This window comes from Balaenoptera borealis, assembly GCF_965194805.1.
Source record: "Balaenoptera borealis genome assembly, chromosome: 16".
Taxonomy (NCBI): Eukaryota; Metazoa; Chordata; class Mammalia; order Artiodactyla; family Balaenopteridae; genus Balaenoptera; species Balaenoptera borealis.
This window is the reverse complement of record NC_138872.1, coordinates 25,457,606-25,484,206: the sequence shown is the minus strand read 5'-3', so window position 1 is coordinate 25,484,206 and position 26,601 is coordinate 25,457,606. Positions and strand designations below refer to the sequence as shown.

Below are 26,601 nucleotides of genomic sequence, written 5' to 3'. Positions count from 1 at the left end.
TGTCGCTTTTCTCCTTGGGCTTCAGCTTTCCCAACAGGAGAACAAGAATCACACTCTCTTAGATGTGGGAAGGCTTTGAGAACTCTGTGGAGCTAGGAGAGTTTATTAAACATGATTGCTGTTTTGTTTTGTTTTGTTGGCTACGCCCCGCAGCTTGCCGGATCCTAGTTCCCGGACCAGGGATCGAGCCCTCGCCCTCAGCAGTGAAAGTGTGGAGTCCTAACCACTTGACTGCCAAGGAATTCCCATGATTGCTGTTTTGATTGTCTATTGCTAAGTTAAAAAGCACCCCAAAACTTAATGGTTTAAAACAACCATTTAATTTGCTTGTGATTGTGCAATCTGGGCTGGGTTTAGGTGAGTGGTTTTTCTACTGATATTGCTGGTGATCACTCTTGTGGTTGCATTCAGCTGGCAGGTAGGTGGATGGCTGGGATTCTGATTCTCTCCATGTGGTCTCTCCAGCCACACTTCATAGATGGTTGTTCAGGGCTCCCAAGAACGAGCACTCCAAGAGGACAAGCCAGCATGCACGCATTTATTGTCTCTGCTTGCGTCATGCTTGCTGATGTCCTATTGGCCAAAGTGTGTCACATGGCCAAGCCCAAGAGGAGATTACATAAGAGCATGGCTAGGGACTTCCCTGGTGGGGCAGTGGTTAAGAATCCGCCTGCCAATGCAGGGGACACGGGTTTGAGCCCTGGTCTGGGAAGATCCCACATGCTGCTGAGCAGCTAAGCCCATGCACCACAACTACTGAGCCTGTGCTCTAGAGCCGCTGAGCCACAACTACTGAAGTGCACGTGCCTAGAGCCTGGGCTCTGCAACAAAGAGAAGCCACTGCAATGAGAAGCCCGCGCACCACAACGAAGAGTCGCCCCCACTTATGGCAACTAGAGGAAGCCCGCGCACAGCAACAAAGACCCAACGCGGCCAAAAAAAAAAAAAAAAAAGAGCATGGCTAATGGGAAGCATGGTTCATTGGGGTCCACCAAAATAATGGTATAACACAAGTATTTTCATGGTGTCTGACCAATGGCTAGAGTAGAGAGAGTGCACCTCGCCTGCAGGATGACATTTGATAGTCCCTGAGTCTCCCTACTCAGAATTATCTCTCCTGATGAACCAGCCCAGAACCCGATGCTACCTTTTGCTTTACAGCTTTGGACTGGCAAGACCAGGTTTTCAGAAACCAGATTAGGTTTCAACCCATGGTACCAATCCAAATGATTTTTTTTTCAAAGAAATAATTATTCCATGCATTTTCTAGCTCTTTTATTTTTTTATTTTTATTTATTTGGTTGCACTGGGTCTTAGTTGCAGCAGGCGGGCTCCTTAGTTGCAGCACATGGGCTCCTTAGTTGTGGCATGTGAACTCTTAGTTGAGGCATGCATGTGGGATCTAGTTCCCTGACCAGGGATTGAACCTGGGCCCCCTGCATTGGGAGTGCAGAGTCTTAACAACTGCACCACCAGGGAAGTCCCTCAGTCCAAATGATTGATATGGCTGCCTTCCATAGTGAGGTGGGGGGAATGTCCTGATTGGCCAGGACTGAGTCAAGTGCTATCACCAGAGCTAGGGGCAATGGGGTCAGCCCATTCTGAACTAAATAGGAATAGTAATAACAGATGAGATTTAGTAAGTGTTTGCTAAGCACCAGCCACACCTTATGTGAATTAACTCATATAATCCTCCCCACAATTCCTTTTTTTCTTTTTTTGAGTTTTATTTTATTTATTTTTTTATACAGCAGGTTCTTATTAGTTATCTATTTTATACATATTAGTGTATATATGTCAATCCCAATCTCCCAATTCATCACAGCACCACCCCCGCCCCACACCACTTTCCCCTCTTGGTGTCCATATGTTTGTTCTCTACATCTGTGTCCCTATTTCTGCCCTGCAAACCAGTTCATCTATACCATTTTTCTAGGTTCCACATATATGCGTTAATATATGATATTTGTTTTTCTCTTTCTGACTTACTTCACTCTAGACAGTCTCTAGATCCATCCACGTCTCTACAGGTGACCCAATTTCGTTCCTTTTTATGGCTGAGTAATATTCCATTGTATATATGTACCACATCTTCTTTATCCATTTGTCTGTCAATGGGCATTTAGGTTGCTTCCATGACCAGGCTATTGTAAATAGTGCTGCAATGAACATTGGGATGCATGTGTCCTTTTGAATTATGGTTTTCTCTGGGTATATGCCCAGTAGTGGGATTGCTGGGTCATATGGTAATTCTATTTTTAGTTGTCTAAGGAACCTCCATAGTGTTCTCCATAGTGGCTGTATCAATTTATATTCCCACCAACAGTGCAAGAGGGTTCCCTTTTCTCCACACCCTCTCCAGCATTTGTTGTTTGTAGATTTTCTGATGATAGCTATTCTAACTGGTGTGAGGTGATACCTCATTGTAGTTTTGATTTGCATTTCTCTAATAATTAGTGATGTTGAGCAGCTTTTCATGTGCTTCTTGGCCATCTGTATGTCTTCTTTGGAGAAATGTCTATTTAGGTCTTCTGCCCATTTTTTGATTGGGTTGTTTGTTTTTTTAATATTGAGTTGCATGAGCTGTTTATATATTTTTGAGATTAATCCTTTGTCTGTTGATTCATTTGCAAATATTTTCTCCCATTCTGAGGGTTTTCTTTTTGTCTCGTTTGTAGTTTCCTTTGCTTTGCAAAAGCTTTGAAGTTTCATTAGGTCCCATTTGTTTATTTTTGTTTTTATTTCCATTGCTCTAGGAGGTGGGTCAAAAAAGATCTTGCTGTGATTTATGTCAAAGAGTGTTCTTCCTATGTTTTCCTCTAAGAGTTTTATAGTATCTGGTCTTACATTATGTCTCTAATCCATTTTGATTTTATTTTTGTGTATGGTGTTAGGGAGTGTTCTAATTTCCTTCTTTTACATGTAGCTGTCCAGTTTTCCCAGCACCACTTATTGAAGAGACTGTCTTTTCTCCATTGTATATCCTTGCATCCTTTCTCATAGATTAGTTGACCATAGGTGCGTGGGTTTATCTCTGGGCTTTCTATCCTCTTCCATTGACCTATATTTCTGTTTTTGTGCCAGTACCATTATTGTCTTGATTACTGTAGCTTTGTAGTATAGTCTGAAGTCAGGGAGTCTGATTCCTCCAGCTCTGTTTTTTTCCCTCAAGACTGCTTTGGCTATTTGGGGTCTTTTGTGTCTCCATACAAATTTTAAGATTTTTTAGTTCTAGTTCTGTAAAAAATGCCACTGGTAATTTGATAGGGATTGAATTGAATCTGTAGATTGCTTTGGGTAGTATAGTCATTTTCACAATATTGAGTCTTCCAATCCAAGAACATGGTATATCTTTCCATCTGTTTGTGTCATCTTTGACTTCTTTCATCAGTGTCTTATAGTTTTCTGAGTACAGGTCTTTTACCTCCTTAGGGAGGTTTATTCCTAAGTGTTTTATTCTTTTTGTTGCAATGGTGAATGGGATTGTTTCCTTAATTTCTCTTTCTGATCTTTCATTGTTAGTGTATAGGAATGCAAGAGATTTCTGTGCATTAATTTTGTATCCTGCAACTTTACCAAATTCACTGATTAGCTCTAGTAGTTTTCTGGTGGCATCTTTAGGATTCTCTATGTATAGTATCATGTCATCTGCAAACAATGACAGTTTTACATCTTCTTTTCCAATTTGTATTCCTTTTATTTCTTTTTCTTCTCTGATTACTGTGGCTAGGACTTCCAAAACTATGTTGACTAATAGTGGCGAGGTGGACATCCTTGTCTTGTTCCTGACCTTAGAGGAAATGCTTTCAGTGTTTCACCATTGAGAATGATGTTTGCTGTGGGTTTGTCGTATATGGCCTTTATTATGTTGAGGTAGGTTCCCTCTATGCCCACTTTCTGGAGAGTTTTTATCATAAATGGGTGTTGAATTTTGTCAAAAGCTTTTTCAACATCTATCGAGATGATCACATGGTTTTTATTCTTTGGTTTAACATGGTGTATCACATTGATTGACTTGCATATACTGAAGAATCCTTGCATCCCTGGGATAAATCCCACTTGATCATGGTGTGTGATCCCTTTAATGTGTTGTTGGATTCTGTTTGCTAGTATTTTGTTGAGGATTTTTGCATCTATATTCATCAGTGATATTGGTCTGTAATTTTCTTTTTTTGTAGTATCTTTGTCTGGTTTTGGTATCGGGGTGATGGTGGCCTCATTGAATGAGTTTGGGAGTGTTTCTTCTTCTGCAATTTTTTGGAAGAGTTTGAGAAGGATGGGTGTTAGCTCTTCTCTAAATGTTTGATAGAATTCACCTGTGAAGCCATCTGGTCCTGGGCTTTTGTTTGTTGGAAGATTTTTAATCACAGTTTCAATTTCATTACTTGTGATTGGTCTGTTTGTATTTTCTGTTTCTTCCTGGTTCAGTCTTGGAAGGTTATACCTTTCTAAGAATTTGTTCATTTCTTCCAGGTTGTCCATTTTATTAGCATAGAGTTGCTTGTAGTAGTCTCTTAGGATGCTTTGTATTTCTGCGGTGTCTGTTGTAACTTCTCCTTTTTCATTTCTAATTTTATTGATTTGAGTCCTCTCCCTCTTTTTCTTGATGAGTCTGGCTAAAGGTTTATCAATTTTGTTTATCTTCTCCAAGAACCAGCTTTTAGTTTTATTGCTCTTTGCTATTGTTTTCTTTGTTTCTATTTCATTTATTTCTGCTCTGATCTTTATGATTTCTTTCCTTCTACTAACTTTGACAATTCCCCATATTACTTATATGAGGCATAGAGAGGTTAAGGAACTTGCCCTGGTTCACACAGCTAGTAAAAGGCAGAGCTAGGATTCAAACTCAGGCAGTCTAACTTTGGCATCCACACTCTTTATGGGCTGGACCAAGAATGGGAGTGGATGTTCATAGGAAAGTCAGGAACTGATGTCAATAAGAGGGGGACATGATACTGTGCAGGCAAAAACAGTATCTGTAACTGACAGCCACCCATTAACACCCTTTAAAAACATGATGTATCACTTAGAGCACAATTTGAAGAACAATGTTTTGTTCTTTATGCAGAAACCTGCATAATTGTGCATCTTCCTCTCTATTCCAGCTAGGACTCTTTTAGTCTTAGGGTCTCCTGATTGGATCCAAAGCTAAGTTTTTGGGCCACATGGTCAAGAACTCTTGAGGTACAACAGCAAAAAGAACATCTGACTGAGAACTGTTAAAATATGGAGAAGTGGATTTGGAGAAGCAGATGGAGAACATAAAGGGGAATGTGGTGGACAATTGCAGAAATGCATCTGGGAGGCCAGGACAGAAGCAAGATAGAGTGAAAAATCTCAGGAAGTGTGTGTGATTCTTCTGAATATTGGGGGTGGGGAGGGGGTGGAAGGCCTTGCGTATCTGTTATTTCCTGGGCACTCAATCCTTTTTGAATAAGATGCTCTAGAGATGGTTTTTCTCATTAGAACAGATGCCACAGACGCAAAGCTTTCCTTGTTTATATTTCTTCTAATGTGCTTCTGCTTGAGCAAGAGAGCCCTTAATGTCAATTTCAATTAATGTCGCAGCATCTGATCTTGGTGTTGCTTCTTATGGATGCAATGGGTGGGGTTGGGGGTGGAGCGAAGTTCACTGGGAAGTGGGGGGAGGTGTCCCCTCTTGTTAGGTGACTGGAAGGCCCTGGCGAGGGAGGCATTGGGAGGGAAGGTGTGGAATGATTTTCTCCCTACTTAATGAAGGCCATACTTTAAAGATGCTAGCCTGTCTATTGTTTGATAAAAAAAACTAATTTGGAGACCTAGTAGTAAGGTAGAGAGGAGAGACAAGGCTCTGAGGGCTGAGCCGGTGAGAAATGTGACACACACAACCTTGCATTGACCTATGAGAGCTTCCCCCATAACCTAGAACTGCCAGGAGCAGGTGCTCCTAGCCTGCTATCTACTATCATGGGGATCCCCTAATTCTGCCACAAAGCTGGTGGTCTCACACTAGTGTGAGTGTGACCTGAATTCAGCATGGAAGTGGGATGGAGCAGTTTGGGGTAGGGGAAGCAGAGCAAGGTTCATAGAGAGGCAGAGACAATCACAGTCTGCCAACTCTTCTTCCTTCTCTTCCTTCCTTCCTTCCTAACAAAGGGATTTCCTTTGTTCCCTGCCAGAGGGAATTTGTTTGGGATAGAGAAGATATGGATTCATGTTTTCCAAGAGACCAACCTCAGGAATGATTCTCTTCCCTTTGAGAAGTCAGGGCTCTTGTTTTTCATCTTCTTTATCATCAATAACAATCATTAGAAGACATTACCATTTCTTGAGGAACTTCTATGTGTCAGGGGATACTATACACATTATTTCTAGTCTTCCCAGCAACTGTCAAGGTAAACATAACTTATGCCCACTTTACAGAGGTGCAATTTGGGGCTTAGCTTCAGGAGCTTGTCCAGTAAGAGACAGGTTTGGGGTTGGAACTAAGGCCTGATCATTTGATTTCTGGCTCTGATGTCACCAATGATTGAACACTTGGGAGCTCCAGGCTCCTAAGACTTGCCAACAGGTGCATCCAAATGTTAAACACAGAATTTAACCTGCCCTGGAGTAGAAGTTGAGAAGGCTCTAGCCCTAGTTCTGCAACTCTCCTGCTTTCAGCATATGTGACGTGTGAGTTCCCCTCTCTAGGCCTACTTCTCTATCTGTAAAATGGGCAAGGTGGACTAAATGTCTCCAAAGGTCAGCTCAATCCAGTCTAACCTGAGAGCACTCATGCGGGCTTCTTGTTTGACTGTGCTGGAAGGCTACAAAAGTGGACAAGACAGGCTTCCATGCTCTAGTTGAGTTGGATGCATGCTTTAATAGTTATAAACCAAGGGCAACAAATCTTGGAGAGTGAAGCATTTCATTTATACTTAGCTAATTGCAAATGTGTGTGGCAAGGGAGATAAGATAGGCTTCTTGGAGGAGAGAAAGTCTCCTTCCCCTTTGACCATATGGTTCCAACAGGCACTGCCATCTACTTATTCACCCAACCTCTCTATTCACAATGATTGGTTAAAGAGTAGGCACCTGGCTCAAGGTGGGCCGGTCACAGTACCTGGCCCCGCACCCATGGATAACTGGTCTAGGGATGAGCACCTACTCATGTTGGACCAATCTAAGTCCTTCCCTTAAGGAAGGCTTAAATTTCTGTCAAGACTAGAAGCAGAAAGCCTCTGTCTCACTAGTGGAGCAGCTGAGAGTTGTTGAGTGCTGAGAGCTGCTGCAGCCAAGTGTCCAGCCTTGAGGAGAAAAGCTCACACACAGAGAATGAAAGACAAGGACTGAGGAAAAAGAGTCCTAGCCACGTCCAAGTCCCTGATCCCATCATTTCAATTCTCTGAGCCTGGTTGTCCAGCCTTCCCATCATTTCTTGGAGCTCCCCAATACCCTTTTAATAAGTTCCTTTTCTGTTTCTGTTAGCCTGAGTTTTTGGTTTTTTTTTTTTTTTTTCAATTTGCAACTGAGAACCCTGGCTATATCCTGGGGCTCTGGGGCAATGCTAGTGGGGCTACTCCTCACCCCAGTCAAGGAGGGGCCAAAAGAGGGTTTATTCTCAAGCAGGTCGACAGGAAGGAGGGTGTGTCATTCCAGCTGGGAAGTGCATTAGCTTGGGAAGCAGGAATCCCTCCCTGTCACTGAACCTTAGGTAAGTCTCTGTACCTTTCTGAGCCTCAGTTTCCTTTCCTTTCTGAGCCTCAGTTTCCTATCTGTTTCCTTATCACCTGGAATAGAATGGTGATTCTCAAAGCCGTGTTCTGCAACACCCTGTGGAGGGACCACTGTTTGAGGGTGGTTTGTGGCTGGGGTGGGGAAGCCTACTAGGCAGGACTCTGGGTTCCCCTCCCTCATTTCAAACAAAGCCACTCCCCTCCCCCATCTAGTTATACATTGCCTTTCTGTGAAAGGTCTGCCTTAAAAGAGGTCTCTAGCTTAACAGGTTTAAAACCCCTGGATGAGATGTCTTTGGGGACATTTTCTTTTCTAATAGTTCATGAGTTTATGGATTATAGGAGAAAGAATAACTTTCACACTGATGATAAAACCATTCTGAGTGTTTTGCTCTATGTCAGGCACTGAATGCTAAGTGCTCTACATACATTTGTCTTATTTTTAAAAGTCCTGGGGCTTCCCTGGTGGTGTAGTGGTTAAGAATCTGCCTGCCAATACAGGGGACATGGGTTTGAGCCCTGGTCTGGGAAGATCCCACATGCTGCCGAGCAACTAAGCCCGTGCACCACAACTACTGAGCCTACAAGCCACAACTACTGAAGCCCACGTGCCTAGAGCCCGTGCTCTGCAACAAGAGAAGCCATCGCAGTGAGAAGCCCGCACACTGCAATGAAGAGTAGCCCCCTCCCGCCGCAACTAGAGAAAGCCCACGCTCAGCAACAAAGACCCAACACAGCCAAAAATAAATAAATAAAATAAATTAAAAAAAAATAACTTTATTGTTAATTAATAAACAAACAAACAAATAAATGAAAAGCCCTTAGGACTTCCCTGGTGGTCCAGTGGTTAAGACTCCGTGCTCCCAATGCAGGGCGCCCGGGTTTGATCACTGGTCGGGGAACTAGATCCCACATGCTGCAACTAAAGACCCTGCACACCGCAACAAAGATCCCACGTGCCACAACTAAGACCCGGTGCAGCCATATAAATAAATAAACAAGTAAAATATTTAAAAAATAAATTAAAAAATCCTACAGCAACCCTATGATGTGGGGTCAAATAAGAACGTGGGACTTATTGGTGCAGCCACTATGGAAAACAGTATGGAGGTTCCTCAAAAAACTAAAAATAAAGTTGCCATACGATCCAGCAATCTCACTCCAGGGCATATATCCAGACAATACTATAGTTTGAAAAGATACATGCACCCCTGTGTTCATAGCAGCACTATTCACAATAGCCAAGAAACAAACTAAATGTCCATTGACAGATGAATGGATAAAGAAGATGTGGGATACACACACACACACATACACACACATATATAATGGAATGTTACTCAACCATAAAAAAGAATGAAATAATGCCATTTGCAGCAACATGGATGGACCTAGAGATTATCATACTAAGTGAAGTCATAAAGAGAAAGACAAATACCATATGATATCATTTATATGTAGAATCTAAAATATGACATAAATGAACATATCTATGAAACAGAAACAGACTCACAGACATAGAGAACAGACTTGTGGTTGCCAACGGCGAGAGGAGTGGGAGAGGGAAAGATTGGGAGTTTGGGACTAGCAGTTGCAAACTATTATATATAGGATGGATAAACAAGGTCCTACTGTATAGCACAGGGAAATATATTCAATATTCTATGATAGACCATAATGGAAAAGAATATGAAAAAGAAAAAATATGTATAACTGAATCACTTTTCTGTACAGCAGAAATTAACACAACATTGTAAATCAACTATACTTCAATAAAATTAAAAAAAAATTAAATCAGGGGAAATAAAAAAGAACCTGGGACTTCAAAGGTGAAGTAACTTGTTCGAGAGCACACAGTGTTGTTAAGCAGTGAACAGGAGTTTGGATCCAAACTGATTAGAAGGCATGAACTGGCAGCCCACAGGCCAAACCCAGCCTTAAGATGTGTGTCTTTTGGCCAGCACAGTGTTTTTATTCTTTTTAAAATTTGAATTAGTTTCCAGCATTTAAAAACCAGAAGATTTTTGTATAAGAATTTGAATTTAGAGCTTATTTTTCTTCTCAGACCTGGCAGCTGCCCACACTGGGAGCCCACACTCTCACATGAGTAGTAGGTGCCTTCTTTAGAAGGAGCATGAACTCCCAGCTTGCTGCAGACCCCATGACTCCCTATTATCTTTTTTTTTTTAAATTTATTTTATTATTTATTTATTTATTTTTGGCTGCGTTGGGTCTTTGTTGCTGTGCACGGGCTTTCTCCAGTCGTGGCGAGCAGCGGCTACTCTTTGTTGTGGTGCGCGGGCTTCTCGTTGCAGTGGTTTCACTTGTGGCAGAGCACGGGCTCTAGGCGCACGGGTTTCAGTAGTTGTGGCACGTGGGCTCATTAGTTGTGGCTCGCGGGCTCTAGAGCGCAGGCTCAGTAGTTGTGGTGCACAGGCTTAGTTGTTCAGCTGCATGTGGGATCTTCCCGGACCAGGGCTCAAACCCGTGTCCCCTGCATTGGCAGGCGGATTCTTAACCACTGCGCCACCAGGGAAGTCCCAACTCCCTATTATACCTGACCCACTTTGCTCATTTATGGTACTTACTTGGCTCTGTTGGTATCTGATTTTGCAATCCCTGTTCTAATGACAAGCCTGTGTCTTCCTTAATGAATTCTTCCTTCTTGCATCCCTCCATCTCCATCTGCTCCTTCTTCAGGTCCTGCTGATTCTCCCCATCACCTCTCGGTTGTCTGCTCCCTCCTCTTCATTCGCCTGCTTTCCTCATCTCCTTTTTTCTTTGCCTCCAATGAAGACACCTGTTGGGTCCCTCTACTCTTCTCTCCCCTGAATCCATCTTCTTAATCCTAATCTGGGTAGCTCTACAAATATCATTGTCAAATCTCTGAAAAAGGACTTGCCCATTCAGGGTGAGCTCAGAAGGCAGAATTAATTCCAATGGTGGACAGAGGAGGTCACTGATAGCATGTGTTGGGGCTCAGATGGCCCTGGGTTCAAATCCTTGCTCTTTCACCTACCATTTGTGAGATATTGGCCTGTCACATTTCCTCATCCATGAAATGTGGACAAAAACAGATCCTAGAGTTGAACCAGATTGCTTTTAAAGGTTCTTCCAAACTTGACACTTTATCATTTCAAAGCAACTTCTGCTCAGAACCTTTCAATGATTCCCACCATCTACGAAGTTGAGTGGAGAAACCAGTTCCTCCAGATACTAGTTCTACCCTACCTTTTATATCTCATCTTTCTCAACTCAACTCATACCTTGCACTGCAGAAACACTTAGCTCTTACATTCCTGTCTTCATATTTGCTATTCCCTCTGTCTGGAATCCCCTCCAGCATTCTGTAAACAAATACCTCATAAAAATGTGAGGCATTAATACCTCCACCTGTTGAACCCTTCTCATCTCTTTTTGTTAGGAGGTCTGTTTTTATTGTAAATTACACACACACAAAAAATCCCAACTCAAAATACTCAAACTCTAAAGAGGTATTGGTCCATAGAAAAGTCCAGAGGTGGGTCAAGCTTCAGGTATGGCTTTATCAGGTCTCTGGCTCATTTTTTCTGCAATATTTTCTCAGTCCTACCCTCCTCTATGTGATGGCTTTGTTCTCTAGCTGACTTCCCTCACGGTGGCTGTGATGGTTAATTTTATGTGTTAACTTGATGGGCCTTAGCCCAGATAGCTGGTAAAACATTTCTGGGTGTGTCTTTGAGGGTGTTTCTGGAAGAGATTAGCATCTGAATTGGTAGACTAAGTAAAGAAAGGCAATGTGGGTAGGCATCATCCAATCTGGTGAAGCCTGAATAGAACAAAAAGACAGAAGGGTGAATTTGCTCCTTTGCTTGAGCTGAGACATCCATTTTCTCTTGCCCAGGACATTGGACATCGGTGTTCCTGGTTCTTGGGCTTTTGGACCTGGACTGAATTATACTATCGGCTTTCCTCATTCTCTTGCTTGCAGACGGTAGATCATGGAACTTCTCAAGCCCACACAACTGTTAACCAATTCCTGTAATAAATCTCTTCTATATATCTAAATATATATTATTGGTTCTGTTTCTTTGGAGAACCTGACTAATATGGTGGCTAAGGAAAAATTCTGCCACAACTCTAGGCATCAGACCCTATATACCACACTGCTCAGAAGGCAAAAGGATGTCTCATCCTCATTCTTCGCCTTTATTGGACCAATAGTGGTAGATCTTTAATAATTAGAAGGTAGGAGAGTATAGTGATTCAGCATGCAGGTTCTAAAGTTGGACCCCACCACTTATTAACTGTGTGACCTTGGGAAAGTTAATCTCCGTGCCAGAGCTTCTGTACAATAGGGATTATAATAGTACCTACCTCATAGGGCTGTTGTGGGAATCAGCTTGAAAAGTGCTTAGCAGATTGCCTGGCAACTAGTAAATGCTCCATGTTAGCTAGTGTTGCCAGCACGTTTCCTCAGAAACATCTCCCTTTATACTCTAATCTTCAGGGATTCTTCTGGACGATGCAGAGTATTCCTAGCATTTCTTTGTTGAATACATAGTCATTCATTCAACAGATATTAAATGAGGAACCACTGTTTTGGGTACTGAGGAATGAGCAAAACAGACAAAATCCTATCTTTGTGGTGATCACACTGTAGTGGAAGGTAGGGATGGGAGAGAAACAATAAACATGTAATATTTCAGGTGGCGATAAGTGCTATGGAGAAAAATTCAACAAGGAAGTGTGTGAGGAAGTGCAGAGGAGTGGAGCGTTGCTATTTTAAATGTGGGTCACTTCCTCAGAGAGGCCTGAGGAAGTGACATTTGAGCAGAGACCTGAAAGAGGAGTGAGCCATGCCAATACCTGGGAGGAGAGCATTTGAGGCAGACACAAGAGCAAGTGCAAAGGCCCTAAGGTTAGCCGTATGCTTGGTATGTCAGAAGAACAGGAGGGAGGCCAATGTGGCTGGAGTAGAGTGAGAGGTGGTGAGAGCAATACAATAGGGGATAAGAAGAGTAGGAGGCAGGTCACACAGGACCTTATAGGGCATGAACATAATCTTCAGTGTCAGCAGGATGCCGGTAGGGAAGACGATGTCACCTGCACAGGGAAGTTTTATAACTGAGGCCATGAACAGGAAGGGATGAGTGCTTCAACTTTCCTGGTGGGGTGGGGGTGTTGACGGGAGGTCAGAGAAGGCCTCTCAGAGGAGGTGGTTCTTGAGCTGAGTGTTGAAGGATGAACAGGAAGCATCTAGGCAGAAGGGAAGGAGCAATCCAAGTGCCTTATCAGAGGGTACTGAGAGATTGTGGTGTATTCAAGCAAACATGGTAAGGCTGGTACACAGAGAGGGAGGTGAGGAGCCAAGGAGTGGCCAGAAACAGGGCAGAGGAGGTTGGGAGGGGCCAGATTCATTTTTTTAAAAAAATAGATTTATTTATTTATTTATTTATTTATTGGCTGCGTTGGGTCTTTGTTGCTGCCCGAGGGCTTTCTCTAGTTGCAGCTAGTGGGGGCTGCTCTTCATTGCAGTGTGCGGGCTTCTCATTGCAGTGGCCTCTCTTGTTGCGGAGCATGGGCTCTAGGCATGCGGGCTTCAATAGTTGTGGTGCGTGGGCTCAGTAGTTGTGGCTCGTGGGCTCTAGAGCGCAGGCTAAGTAGTTGTGGCACACGGGCTTAGTTGCTCCCCAGCATGTGGGATCTTCCCGGACTAGGGCTCGAACCTGTGTCCCCTGCATTGGCAGGCGGATTCTTAACCACTGCGCCATCAGGGAAGCCCAGGGCCAGATTCATTAATTGGTTGACTGACTCATTCATCCACTCAAGTTTTTATTGAACACTAAGTCTGGTGACACAGTGCCGTACACAACAGTCAAAGATTCCTGGTCTCATGGAACTTACCTTCTAGTGAGGAACATGGGCAAAAACACATAAACAGATCAGTAAATGACAAGACTAAGAAATGCCATGAAGGAAATGAACAAGAGGTCAAACTAGAGAACATCTTTAAGCTGGGTGTTCAGGGAAGGCCTTTCTGAGGAGGTGATATTTAAGCAGAGACCTGAGGCATTAGAAGAGGTGGGGGAAGAACGTTCCTGGCCTTGGTCTCAGTTGTCACCATCTCTCTAATTTGATTTTTCTTCCTTTTGAAGCAGCGACAGGTCATCAAACAACACAAGTGTAGCTATAACTGCTGGTCTGGCAGAGCCAGGCAGGATTCATTTCAAACTCTGCTTCGTGCTCAGGAATCCAGTCTCTTAGGCAGGTTCTGGGGGAAGTGATGTGAAAAATACAATCACAGAATCACAGGTCGTACGGTGCATGGAGAATTTGTCTTCCCAGAGTCCAGGGAAGACTACATCTGAGGACTGAAGGGCTTACCATCCTCGTGTGCTCTGGTAAGACCCCTCCGGCTGTTCCGTGGAGGCTGGAACACTGATTTAGTTGAGAGTTTTCGACAGGAGAACTCTATTCAGTAGTGAGGACAAACATCCAGATCCAGATCAAATTATAAAACATTTCTCGCACCCCAAAAGGGTAAAGCTGCTTGAATTTAACTTTTTTTTTTTATGTGAAAGTGGCATCTCCTCCCCAGCCCCGCCCTCACGGCGGCGTCTCCGCCCACTCCCAAAGGGCAGCGTGGATCTTCGCCTTCTCTACTCACCAGGTTCCCTTCAAAGCGAAAGGCCCTGGCGCTCCGTCCCACTTCTTCTCTTCCGCATCCCTCGGGCACCGCCCACCGCCAACTAGTTTGGGCCCCACCTCCAGGCCCCGCCCACCTCCAGCCCCCTCCCGAACCCCATCGCCTTTGGGTCACGCCTCCTTCCGGCTCCTCCCCAGAGTGGCCACCTTTGGGCCCCCTCCTCCCGTCTCAGCTTCCGGGCCCGCCTCTTTCTGTCCCGCTTCAGTCTTTCCTCCGTTTGGGGCTTCTCTTCAGCCCCGCCTCCAACACGCCCCGTTAAGGGCCCCTCCTCCCCCAACCTCGCCGGGTCCTCCCTCCACCCTTGACTCCTCCTCTGGGCAGGCCTCCCTTTAGCCCCGCCCACACCCCCCTCCTTTCAAGCCCGTCTCTGCAAGGGCGCCAAAGTCTTCCATACTTGTCTCGCGCGCCTCTCTTCACTGCATCATCACTCTCTCAGCCCCGCCCCTCCTTACGCTCGGTTCCAGTGTAAACCAGTCTCTCTTCCCGCCCTAGCCCCGCCTCCTCAGGGTCCCACCTCAGTCCTTCCTCCCTGTCAGGCCCCTCCCCGGCCCCTCCTTCCTCTTCTCCCCGCCGTAGCTCTGGACCTTTCCAAAGCTAGGTTGAGGGGGTAGGAAGAGCCCCTGCGCCTCGGGGGCCCGGCTGTGTCATGGCGGGGCTGCGGACTCCTCGCGCTTGAGTCGCCGGGCCCGTCTGTGGAGACAGAGGCGGGGACAGGGGGTAGCAGGGCCAGGGCCGGAGTGGCGGGCGGGGCCGAGTTGAGGGAAGCCACTCCGGACGCCCCCACCCCGGCGCGCCTCAGTGGTGCCGGCCAAGGGAAGGACTCGCGACTGCGGGGCTCGCGCCGCTGTCAGTGCGGCGGGGTGCGCGAGCAGCGCGGCGCAGGGTGGGCAAAGCAGAGAGAAGCTGAGGGGGCGGTAGCGGCGGCGGCGACTCCCGCGCGTGTGATCAGTTCCTCACGCTGCGGCCGGGGCCGCCTTCTTCCTCCCTCCCTCGCTCCCTCCCATCCGCCCCCGAGTGCGGCGGCACCGCCTCCTTCCGCGCCGCGCGGCTTCCTCCAGACCTCTCAGCGCGGGTGAGTGGGGGCCGCGGGCGTCTCCTTAAAGGTACGGGGAGGGGGTGCTCCTTGCTCCTTTTCGGTCACCCACCTCTTCGCGCCGGTCGCTGCCTATTTTTAGAAACTCTTTTTTTTGGCCATGCGGGGAGTCCCGGGAGCCGGAGTAACTCCCGGCCCCCTCCCCCCGCACCTTCCCTCCACCCGGGCCTGCCGCCCTGGGTCCCGGCAGCCCTGGCGTTCCCTGCCCGCCTCCTCCCCGCGGGTCGGACCTGGGCCCGGAGTTGGCGGGGTGGGCCCGCGCCCGCTCGGAAGTTGGAGTCTTTTGTGTTCGCGCCCCGCCCCGCCCCGCCCCGCCTGGCGAGGGGAGGAGGGGGGAGTGGAGGCCGCGCTGGGGAGGCCTCGGGCGGGCCGGGCCCCGGCTCTGGCCTCGGCCCCGGGCTTCTTCCGACTCTCCCTCTCGGGCTGGGTCTGCGGGTTCCCGGAGGCGATCAAAACTGGTCCCGCCTCGCTCCCCACGGGCCTGAGCGCCTCCTCGGCCCCCCTTTCCCGGTCCTGGGCATGTTGCACACCTTGGGCTTATAGAGGAACAACAGCAGGCCCTTGAGCTGGGGCCGTGTTCCGCGCTTCACGCAGCCTTTTCGCCGCCGAGTCTCAGTTTGCCTTTCAGTGAACAGGGAGAAAGAAAGTCGCCTCGCAGGGTGTTTGTGGATTCAGGGAGGAAACTAATGTGTGAGAGAAGTGTTTACTACCAACAGGTAACATTTAATGGACTTGACTCAGGAACTTCGCAAGCCTTATTTCATAGAATGCTCACGACGGCCTTCTGAGGTTATCCCCATTTACAAAAGCAGCAATCAAGGCGCAGAGAGGTTAAGTAATGTGTTCCAAATCACAGGAGCCACAGAAGTGTAAAGCCGTGGTGCTGGTACCTGTTATTTATTTCTTAGTGTGAACTTGTGTAATCTCTTAGTGCAGAACGGATTTTGAGTCACATCGTTAGTTGGGAGACCTAACTCCGTTCTCCCTGATTCCTTGCCCGTTAGAAGCTGATGGATGCAGAGGACTCCAGATCTCAAGCACAACTGAAGTTCCCTGGGGTTTTGGCTCAGGGAAGGTGTAAGTCGTTTAAAGCAGTGAGGTCCATCCGTTTTTTGTTTTTTGTGGCTTGTTCCTCCCACCAAACCTTGCTTGTTCTCCATAGTGTTTAGATTTATAGCTCCTGGTTGGGGGAGGGGGAGCAGAAAGTGGTTCAAGTCAATTGCTTCAACTCCCTGCCTTCAAATAGAGATTTATTTCTCTTATTTTCAGATAAGGCCCAGAGGGGTAAAAGTGAACTAAAATTAACTTTGGCAAGTGTTCTAGTTTTCCAGTGTGTTTGATCCCTGGTGTCTAAAGATCAGGCAGGGGAGTTCCTAGGCCAGGTCTTGCGATGTCTCCTGATGTGTGCTTTAGTTCTTTGGAGTCTGGAGGTCTGCTGTAGTCTCCCCTTTCCAAGATTCTGGATTTAAGAGTAGTGGTATATAGGACCTGGAAGGGGTCTTATCTGGTCTAACTTTTTTTATCTGCCTTTTCCCTCTTTCCTGTTAACTGAACCTTGGAAAGGGGAAGTAAGTTGTCTAAATTCACAGACTGCTTTAGTGACAGAATCACAACTGGAATTCCAGTCTTCTGACTCCCAGTGCAGTAATATTTTTATTTCTACCGTACTCTGCCACCTTTTGAAAGGGCACTAAACTACTTATTCAGGTCTGAAGACCAAGAATCCCAAGTAACTTGAAATCACAAAGTTGTTTAGTCCCAGCATTAAAAGGAGGCCAGGTTTTGTGCACAGGAGTACCAGTTCTCGTAAGTCACCACTGTTATTTTATAGTACTTTATTTATGGTTTATAGTTCTCTTTTATAACTGTTACCTGATTTCATTTCTCATCCAGTTCTGTGAGGGAGCTCTCAGAGTTTGGTTTATATCTCCTTTTTACAACTCTAATTGAGAATGGAGACATAGCAAGGTTAGGGCACTTGCCTTACTTAGATCACTGGATTAACAAGTGGTGAGTACAGGGGATCTCTCATGGACAAAGGATTTGATTTGATGTGGCATCATGAACTCAGTCACTCATTGTGGCTCTCTGAGCCTCAGTTTCCTTATCTGTAAACTATCACAGGGTTGGGTGGGGACTATGAAAAATGGCTATGAAAGTGCATTGTAGTAGTAGGCTAACATTTATTAAGTACTTTCCATGTACCAGTCACTGGATTAAGGACTTTCTGTAGAGCATCTCATTTAGTCCTCAGAGCTACTGTATGAATTAGGTATATTATTAAACTCCTTTTGCAGAAGAAGAAACAGGATTAGAGAGGTTACATGACTTGCTCAGGATCATGTAATTGATAACTGCAGACAATATAACTTTAAAGCTGGTATGCTTTTTATTTATTTTTTTGTAAAAATACATGTAAGATCAAATTTACTATTTTAACTATTTTTAAATGTACAGTTCTGTGGCGTTAAATATATTCACACTGTGTTGCAACCATCACTACCATCCGTGTCTAGAACTTTTTCATCTACCTCAGCTGAAACTGTATAAACACTTCCTCTCCTCTCCTTCCTGGCAACCATCATTCTATTTTCTGTCCTTGTGAATTTGACTACTCTAGGTACTTCATATAAATGGAATTATACAATATTTGTCCTTTTGTGACTGGCAAAGCTGGCACTCTTAGTGCCTCCCTTAAGCCCAAGGTGCTCTGAAAATGCAAAATGATTATTAGTTCTCATCTGCAGTAAGGTGTGGCATGCAGCTCCAGAGCAAGAACCTAGGCCTGGCTGTACCACTCTGGTTAAGCTTCCCCCACTCCACCCCAGCTCCGTAGATTAAAATTCTTTATCACTGAAGCCTTTTTTGGAGATCTCTGCTTGCCCCTTCTGTATCTTCCAAAGGGAACTCCTGCTCTTGAAATAGAACCCAGAGGACTCCCCACCCTTGCTTTGTTTGCATCTTCCTTTCTGGCTGTCCTGGGTTTGGGCATATGGGGCTGTTGTGATCAACAATAGCAGTGCTGTGACAGCAGCTCGGATCAGAACTACTCAGGACGATTAAACGGATTATCTTTATGAAATGCTCCCTCTTTGTGCCCTCCTCTTTCCATAAACGCACACAAGAGGGATTAGCTTTTGGGTTCCTAGAGGGTATTTATGGCTCCTCATTGCTTGCAGGTGGTTAAGATGGAATTAAATGCTGCATTTAGTCTTTCAAAATTCCCTTTGTTTTTACTACTTCTGTGTCTTTGTGTGTTTTGGGTGGTGTGGTGGTGGGATGTGGTGTTTATGTTTGTGAAGTGTAGTTGGAATTTTGTCATGATGCCAGCAGGGGTTGGGATGGGAGGTGTTCCAGAGATGGATAATAGGGCAACAAACACAGATCTGAGCATGTTGCACTTTCCTCAAAAATCTGATGGCCCAACATTGCCTACCTATTAAAGTCTAAACCCCTGAGTGTGATAATAAGGTCAGAGTGTATTGAAATGTTTATTGGATAGAATCTTGTAGTTGAGGGACTTAAAATCATGTAGACCAGCCAGCCACCCAGCCAACATTTGAATAGGCTACCCATTGAGATTCTGTTTCATTGGGCACCTCATTATTGGAAAGTTTTCCATTTACAGAACAGTTATTAAACATCTGCTCCGCAGTGTACTAAGCTTGGAAATTTGGGTGTCTCAGGGGGAAGACAGGCAAGGAAACAGGCAGTGTGAGAAGTGTTGTGACAGGGACAAGCACCATGAGAGCACGGAGGAATGGAACTAACCCAACCTTGGAGGGTCAGGGTGGGGGGGTTCGTCGGAGAAATTGGCTAGGCCTAGACCTCAGAAAAAAGACTAAGCTAGGAAAAGAAGAGATTTGGGGAGCTGAGGAGGAGACAGGTAAGACTGTTCTAGGCAGAAGGGAATAGCAAGTCTAGATATGGTGGTGGTAACAGGTGAGACTTTTAGCCATTTACTATATCTACCAGATGCCATTTTAAGCATTTAACATGTGTTAACTCATTTCTTTCCATAACCATCTTGAGAGGTACATACTGTTACAATTCCCATTCTGTAGGTGAGGAAACAAACCCAGAGGGGTTAAGTAAGTTTCTCAAGATTTCTGGGTGGAGCATAAAGCATGAGATGGGTGGATGTAGCAAGAGATGAGACTGGCAAGGTGGGCAGAGCAGAGGCCAAGTCATGAAAGGAGCTTATTGCCCAGGTTGAAGAGTTTGGACTTCATTTTGGTGAGGGGACCATGATCCTGTATGCATTTTAGAAGGATATCAGTGGCTCTTTGGGGAGTGAATTGGAGGGCTAGAGCACCATGGGCAAAGAGACCAGTTAGGATTTTGCAGTAATGCAGGCAAGAGGTGATGGTGTTTCCAATGAAGGGTGTGTGTGTGTGTGTGAGTGTGTGTAGAGAAAAGAAGATGGAATTGAGTTGTGAGACACTGTCAAAGATTGTTGGTGTGGAGGGCAAGGAAGAAATCAAGGAAGACTTCTAGATTTCTACCTGGTGCGGTTGTATAGATGGGGATGCAGTTTATTGAGGTGAGGACACAGGAGAAGAAGGTGGGGGGAAGATTTCTCATGCAGGGTCTTATTACATCTGCTTTCATTTACCTTCATCCAGTATTGATCATAGTTATCCAAGGGGAGGGGAGGGGAAACTGGGGTGAGGGAGAGTACGGCACAGCAAATTTGATAACTATCCCTGGCTAAACTGTTGTAGACACTAGTTTTGGAAAGGAGGAAATAATTAGAACCTAGACATTCCAGACCTTGCACAGCTCTGAAGACTGCTTATGTTAAAGCCAAGGAAAGCTTATGTTTTCTCCAGACAACATTCTTTGGCATTGCTCTCCCCATGTGCCAGTGTCCCTCTCTAATTCACCTCTGCTTACTCTGCTAGGCACTGGGAAAGCAAAGATGAATAAAACATAGCTTGAGAAGCTTGTATTCAAAAGGGCAGCAGATCTCAGTAGCTTAGATACTGTAGTGGAGGGGAGAGAGTGGGGCGGGACAGGATGGGGAGGGACTAAGAAGGATTCTTATTAGGGGCAGGAGTCAGGAGACTGCTCTGTGTGCCAGTCTTTTCCTCAGGTGGCAAAAGTCTACACTTACTCAAAGGGCCAGGTTTATTCATTTGAATAATGATGAAAAATAATGACTAGATGACCCCCAGGGTCCCTTCTAGCAATAATATTTTATGATTCTAGTGATGATTCAGACAGTATATCTCTTGGAGAGGTATTTTCTTTCTTCCTTTCTCTTCCCTCCCGCTTCCTCTTCCTCCCCTTTCTTCCTTAGGCAGTAGTAGGGATGTCGGGGTGGAGATAGGGTTTTCACATGAGTGTCTATTAAAAACCTAGTTTTATTCAGTTTTAGCTTTATGTATAAAACGTACAACTGGCGGAGAGACGATGGCAGTAGTAATGTTAGCTTGCTGTCCTACAACTGACCCCTGGGTACTGTAAGGAAAGTTTCAGACCCATGATGGATGCAGCTCACAGACTCTCAGGACTAGAGAGAAAGGGGCCGTGGGATAAATTGGGAGCCTAGTCATGAGCCTGAGGATATTTGGTCTGGTCCCTGCTACTAATAATTCAGTGTATGGGCTTGGCCAAGCCCCTTTGCTTCTCTGGCCCTATTGCTTCATAAAATAATCAGGGGGCCAAAGGGTGAGCCCTGGGGACAGAAAAAGGATTGGAAGTTCCTCTCTAATGAGGAATAATTATCGAATAACTGGAGACAGGCATCTGCCCAAGTATTGCTAGTTATCTCTTCTGACTGTTTCTGCAGCCCTTCTTTTTTCCTCAGTCTTTTTGTCACTTCATAATGGCCTCCATATGAATAAATCTGCTGTGCCTCCTGGGAGGAGGGGAGGAAGGTTGGGATATTATCTCTAGGTTCTGGTCTACATCCCCAACGAGCCGTTCAGGCTGCCTGCTGCCCCCTGCTCTCTATGCTGGGGTAGGGGTTGGGAGTTTTTGGTTGAATACTCAGGTTTTCTTAGGCTCAGACACATGTATTTGGAGTGCTCCACTGACTAAAGTGCCAATCTGGCCATCCTCCCAACATGCCCAGTGCAGTTCCACTGAGGGGGAATAGCATTTGGTGGGCCTTTGATGCTTGCCAAACTCATGTTAATTGTAATTACCTAATACTCCCTGGGATCTCAGTCTTCCTGTCTGTAAAACAAGGGGGTTGGGCTGATGTCTGGTTTTATGGGAGTGGCTTGAGAATTCATTTCTGGAAGAAGAAGGGGCTTTGTTAGAGTATTGAGAGTATCTCACAGGGTTAAATTCTGGGTTCGCAGATACCTTTCAGTATATAAACAGATGGATATTGCTTTTTAGAGTGGACAGAGTGCTGAAAAATTGCTTGTGAGGTGAATTTACCAAATTGTCTACTGAGTTCCATTATAAACTTGGAGCTGTTGTCCCATGGGACAAACTTGGAGTCCAAGACTAAAAAGTTATATTTAAATATGTAGCAAACTGTTTAAAATCATAGGATAAAAGGAAAATAAAAAAAAAACACTATAAGATTCCCAAACACCACTAGGACTGGAAAAACACTAGACCAGAAATTTGCATTTCCTTAGAGCTTTGGCTTTCTGAGGTAGATACCTCTGCTGTGGTTACCTGGCCCTTGAAATGCCATCTGTAGAGACTGAAGAGTTCTGTTTATTTGTCAAGGTAAGAATCATTGCCTTATTCCAAGTAAGTATTCTCATTTACAAGGTCTCATTTACAAGGTCACATTTACAACCTGGTCAACCTATTGTTGGCCAGGTTTTCTTCATTCCAGAGGCATTTATCTGGTATTTAGCTATCTCCTGTTTGTTTGTTTTATTAAGGATTTCACTAAGCGTAGTTAACGGTAGTGTTTGCATGGTGTCTGTTGATCTGTTTGTCTAGTTTCCTTTGTAATTCTTTGTGCTAGTGAAAGCAAGCTGAGCAGTAGATTTAAAAGAATCATTTCCATAACTCATTATTCCTCTAGGTCTGGGTTTCCTTTCTGGAAGGTATGATCATGCTACACTGAGAAGTCAAATGTTGTTCGCTGCTTACACAGACCGTGTTAAGGCTTTGGGACTTTGTTCTTCCAGATAGTTGTAAGCTGGCACTGAGGAATGGTGCTCTCAATATAGTAATGATAGCTGTGCCTGAATCAGTTGAACACAAGAATAACTTTTCTTCATACCTTAAAGACTCACCCTAAATTGATTTTTCACACCAATTAAAGTTAACTCTTACTAAAATTAGGGTGTTAAGTAGGTTACCTAGCTGCTGTAGTAAGATTATGCTTGGAAGTCCAACTGCTTTCCATCCCTAAGTTCAACCATTTGTTCTAGGAATTTGGAGTACCTACTATGTGTTCTCCCTATGGAGAACATAAAAACCAAACAATACATGATTCCTGCCCCCAGATTACATTCAGTCTGGAGAGAGAGACAGATAAGTACAACAGGTCCTAGCTTATTCTTACCCGTGCTTCCTTGGCCTGGATATTTTGGTTGAGGCTTTAGACTGGAAATAGCAGAATTGATGGATGTATCACTAGGCAAGGAGACCTATTTGAGTATCTGACTTCCAGTGTTCCAATTTGGTTTTGGCCTTCCCTCCTTCTCTTCCTTTCTTCTGCCTGTTATCTAGATTTTCTTCTCTATTGCTGAGGTGTCCAGCAGCCAGTGTGTAAAGTCAAGAACCTTAGGGTAGGGGACAACATTGTCCTTCAGGTTTGGGTGTCCAGACATCTGCCTAGTGCTTTCCCTATTCTTCTCACATCAGTTCTTTGGCTGGTTTCCAGAAAAAGTTGATATTGTCTAGTTTCTTATTTAGGAATGAAGAAAATTGTTTCATATTGAATTAAGTTTTATACTCAGTTTTGAAATAAAATAGCTATTTTGCTTGCAAATGGAATTATTTGAGGTGTGGTTTCTGGCATTTTTTTGGCTGTGCTGCACAGCCTGTGGGATCTTAGTTCCCCGAGCAGTTATTGAACCCGGGCCCTCAGCAGTACCAGCACGGAGTCCTAACCACTGGACCACCAGGGATTTCCCATTTGATCAGTTGTTGACTTACTAATTATGACTAAACTGTGGTTCTTGAAGCCCATTGCTGCTATCTCTGCCAGCCTTCTTTGAACACTTTGCAGCATGGAGCCCTAGGAAATGGAGGGAACGTTGAGGTTACCCTGTCTTGAAGGGCTCTTCATCTTCCCTTGTCCCTATTCTCAAAAAAAAAGTGTTATTTGGGATGCTGTGTTGTGTTCATGATTTCTTCCAACAATTTAGCATTGCCTGGGAGGTCTAGAAGAAGGGGAAATATGCCTGTGTTCGTCCTCAGAGGTTGGGGACAATATTGAAATCAATTTGGCCAAACTGTATGGAGCCCATTGAGTCCTCCCTTGGTGCTGTGAGGGATGAAAATGTGTAAAGCATACTCTTGTCTTCAGGGAACCTGTGGTCTCTTTGGGGAGATAAGGTAATCATGAAGTTGTAGCTGATAATAAGGCAGTTTGGTGTAGAGAGCTTGGTTTGGAAGACTAAGGTCTTACTCTTGTTCCCTGGAACTAATTTGGCCAGGAAAACTGGAATAAGTCATTTCCCCCTCTCTGAACCTCCATTTTCTCATCTATAAAATGAGGTTAATAATCTGTATCTTGCCTTCCTCACAGTGTTATTGTGAGGAGCAAGTTAGATGTTACTAAAAGTGCATTATAAAACCAGATGATGCAATTTATATGTGAAGAATTCATGAGTCATTTGTCAGAGGTAATAGGTAAATAGCAGAGTTTCCTATAGAAAGGGAGATCTCTTTGGGCTGGGGTGATCAGGAAGAGTGGTCTGGACCAGTCTTGGGATGGGGAGAAAGAATGCTGGAAGCATTTAGACAGAGGCAATGATGGAGCAAAGGACTATAGGCAGAACTGTTAAGGGGCAGCAGTGAGTGTTTTAGCTTTAGTAGTTATTGACAAACAGTTTTCAGACTGCATACCAGATCAAACTCTCATCAGCTGTGTATGAGAGAATTCCTGTTGCTCCATGTCCTTGTCAACACTTAGCATTATCTTTTTATTTTATGTCATTCTTGTTGGAGTGTAGTTATAGAAGTGAATTGTAAGAACCACGATAGGAACTCTCAGGTAGTACCATACAGGGGTAAAATGATTGGTAAGTTCAGAGGAGGGAGAGATTGCTTCATTTGTGGGTGTGTGGTGCCCAGGGAACACCTATGGAGGAGTGAGCATTTGAGCTGGACCTTGTAGGATAAGGATAGTGACCATGTATTATCTAGGACCATCCCAATGTCTAATATTCTGTCTTGCTGCGCTTATAAATTATGAAACACCAATATTTCTATGTCTGGGCCAAATCTCCCAGTACACCCAGAAGCAGCACCCGGATATCTTTTCTCAGTTGCAGTGCTTCTCTCTCCTCCCCCTTTGTTTCCAGAAAGTATGATCACAGGAGATTTAGGCTCCAGAGATGGAGAGAAGACATTCTGTGCAGTGGGAACAACTTGAGCAGAAACACAGATGAGCAACTAGATCAAGCGGCATCCATATTCCAGCTAATGAGCAGAGTGGGGAGGGCATGTCCCATAATTTGGGGGTTGGTGATACCTTCTCATAGTCTCCTGGAGCAGGTGGAAAAGGTAATAATGTTCCCAAGCCAATTTGTATTTAAATTGATAGAAGGATGAGAATGACCTCTTTGCCTATAATTACATCATTTCGGGGAAGAAATTAATCCAGCAGACAGTCATACTTGAAGTATGTCGAAAGAGAGTTTGTCTTCTCTTAAAATGGAGGGGGAGGAAGGGGAACGCCAGGACCTAAAGAGCTTAGTCTCTCAGCACTCATCTATTACTTGTATATTTGCTCGGAAGAATTACCATTTCTTTGTCAGCTTTTATCCTGCCTGGTGGACTCTAGCTGGGTGTTTATTTTCTGTAGTTTTACCAAATCACTTTGAAGGCTGGTGTGAACATTGATCATGTCTTAGAGTCTTTCTTCTTTGTTCTGTCAGCAAATACTAGAAAATGTACCTTAAATTACCTGTTTTGGGGAAACAAGGTGGCCCTGCCTGCTCCCAGAGAGGCATGTTAAACATTAGTCAGCTCCTGATCCTGTGTTAGGTCCTGGGGTATTTGTCAGGGGACACTGGGGGTGTTAGAGCTGCCAGTGGGGACATTGACCAGAGGGTATTTAGGCCTTCTGTCAAGGAGACTTGTCAAGTACTTGATTAAAAATCTGACCTGGGTTCTAGACCTAACTCTGCCATTTATATTAATAATAGCTGCCATGGGACTTCCCTGGTGGTGCAGTGGTTAAGAATCCGCCTGCCAATGCAGGGGACACGGGTTCAAGCCCTGGTCTGGGAAGATCCCACATGCTGCGGAGCAACTAAGCCCATATGCCACAACTACTGAGCCTACACTCTAGAGCTCGCGAACCACAACTACTGAGCCCGTGTGCCACAACTACTGAAGCCCGTGTGTCTAGAGCCTGTGCTCCACAACAAGAGAAGCCACCACAATGAGGAGCCCGTGCACTGCAATGAAGAGTAGCCCCTGCTCACCACAACTAGAGGAAGCCCGCGCGCAGCAACAAAGACCCAACGCAGCCACAAAAAAAAAAAAAAAAAAAGCTGCCATGACTTGGGTGCCCACTGTGGTGAGATACCATATTGGTGCCTTGTGTTCATACTAATAGAGCTGATATCTACTGGTGGTTACTATGCGCTGAGAGCTCTTTGTGTGTGTGTGTGTGTGTAATCTTTATAATATAAATTTATATATAATCTTAAGGCATATCTTATATGTAAAATTAATGTATAAGACATAGACATGGGCTTCCCTGGTGGCGCAGTGGTTGAGAATCTGCCTGCCAGTGCAGGGGACACGGGTTCGAGCCCTGGTCTGGGAAGATCCCACATGCCGCGGAACAACTAAGCCCGTGTGCCACAACTACTGAGCCTGCGCGTCTGGAGCCTGTGCTCTGCAATAAGAGAGGCCGCAATAGTGAGAGGCCCGTGCACCGCGATGAAGAGTGGCCCCTGCTCGCCGCAACTAGAGAAAGCCCTCGCACAGAAACGAAGACCCAACACAGCCAAAAATAA

General features: G+C 45.0%; 1 protein-coding gene and 1 long non-coding RNA gene across 6 annotated transcripts in view; one reads left to right on the top strand and one right to left on the bottom strand.

The window, feature by feature from the left end:
• Positions 1 to 941: 941 nt before the first annotated feature.
• Positions 942 to 14,664, bottom strand: LOC309612793. The gene is made up of 3 exons (XR_014235365.1): positions 14,347 to 14,664; positions 14,064 to 14,150; positions 942 to 13,950 (listed from the first exon to the last, which is right to left on the bottom strand). It is a non-coding gene; the product is annotated as an uncharacterized lncRNA (long non-coding RNA).
• A 302-nt stretch (positions 14,665 to 14,966) lies between these two features.
• Positions 14,967 to 26,601, top strand: part of RALY (RALY heterogeneous nuclear ribonucleoprotein) — an 80,446-nt gene continuing 68,811 nt past the window's right edge. For 2 of the 5 annotated variants that reach the window (XM_082358916.1, XM_082358911.1), the window contains exon 1: positions 14,967 to 15,457. The gene's annotated coding sequence lies outside the window, so the exon portion shown is untranslated. Of the gene's footprint in view, positions 15,489 to 16,482; positions 16,556 to 26,601 lie in introns of all 5 variants that reach the window. The other 3 variants (XM_082358913.1, XM_082358912.1, XM_082358917.1) reach the window with 3 other exon arrangements.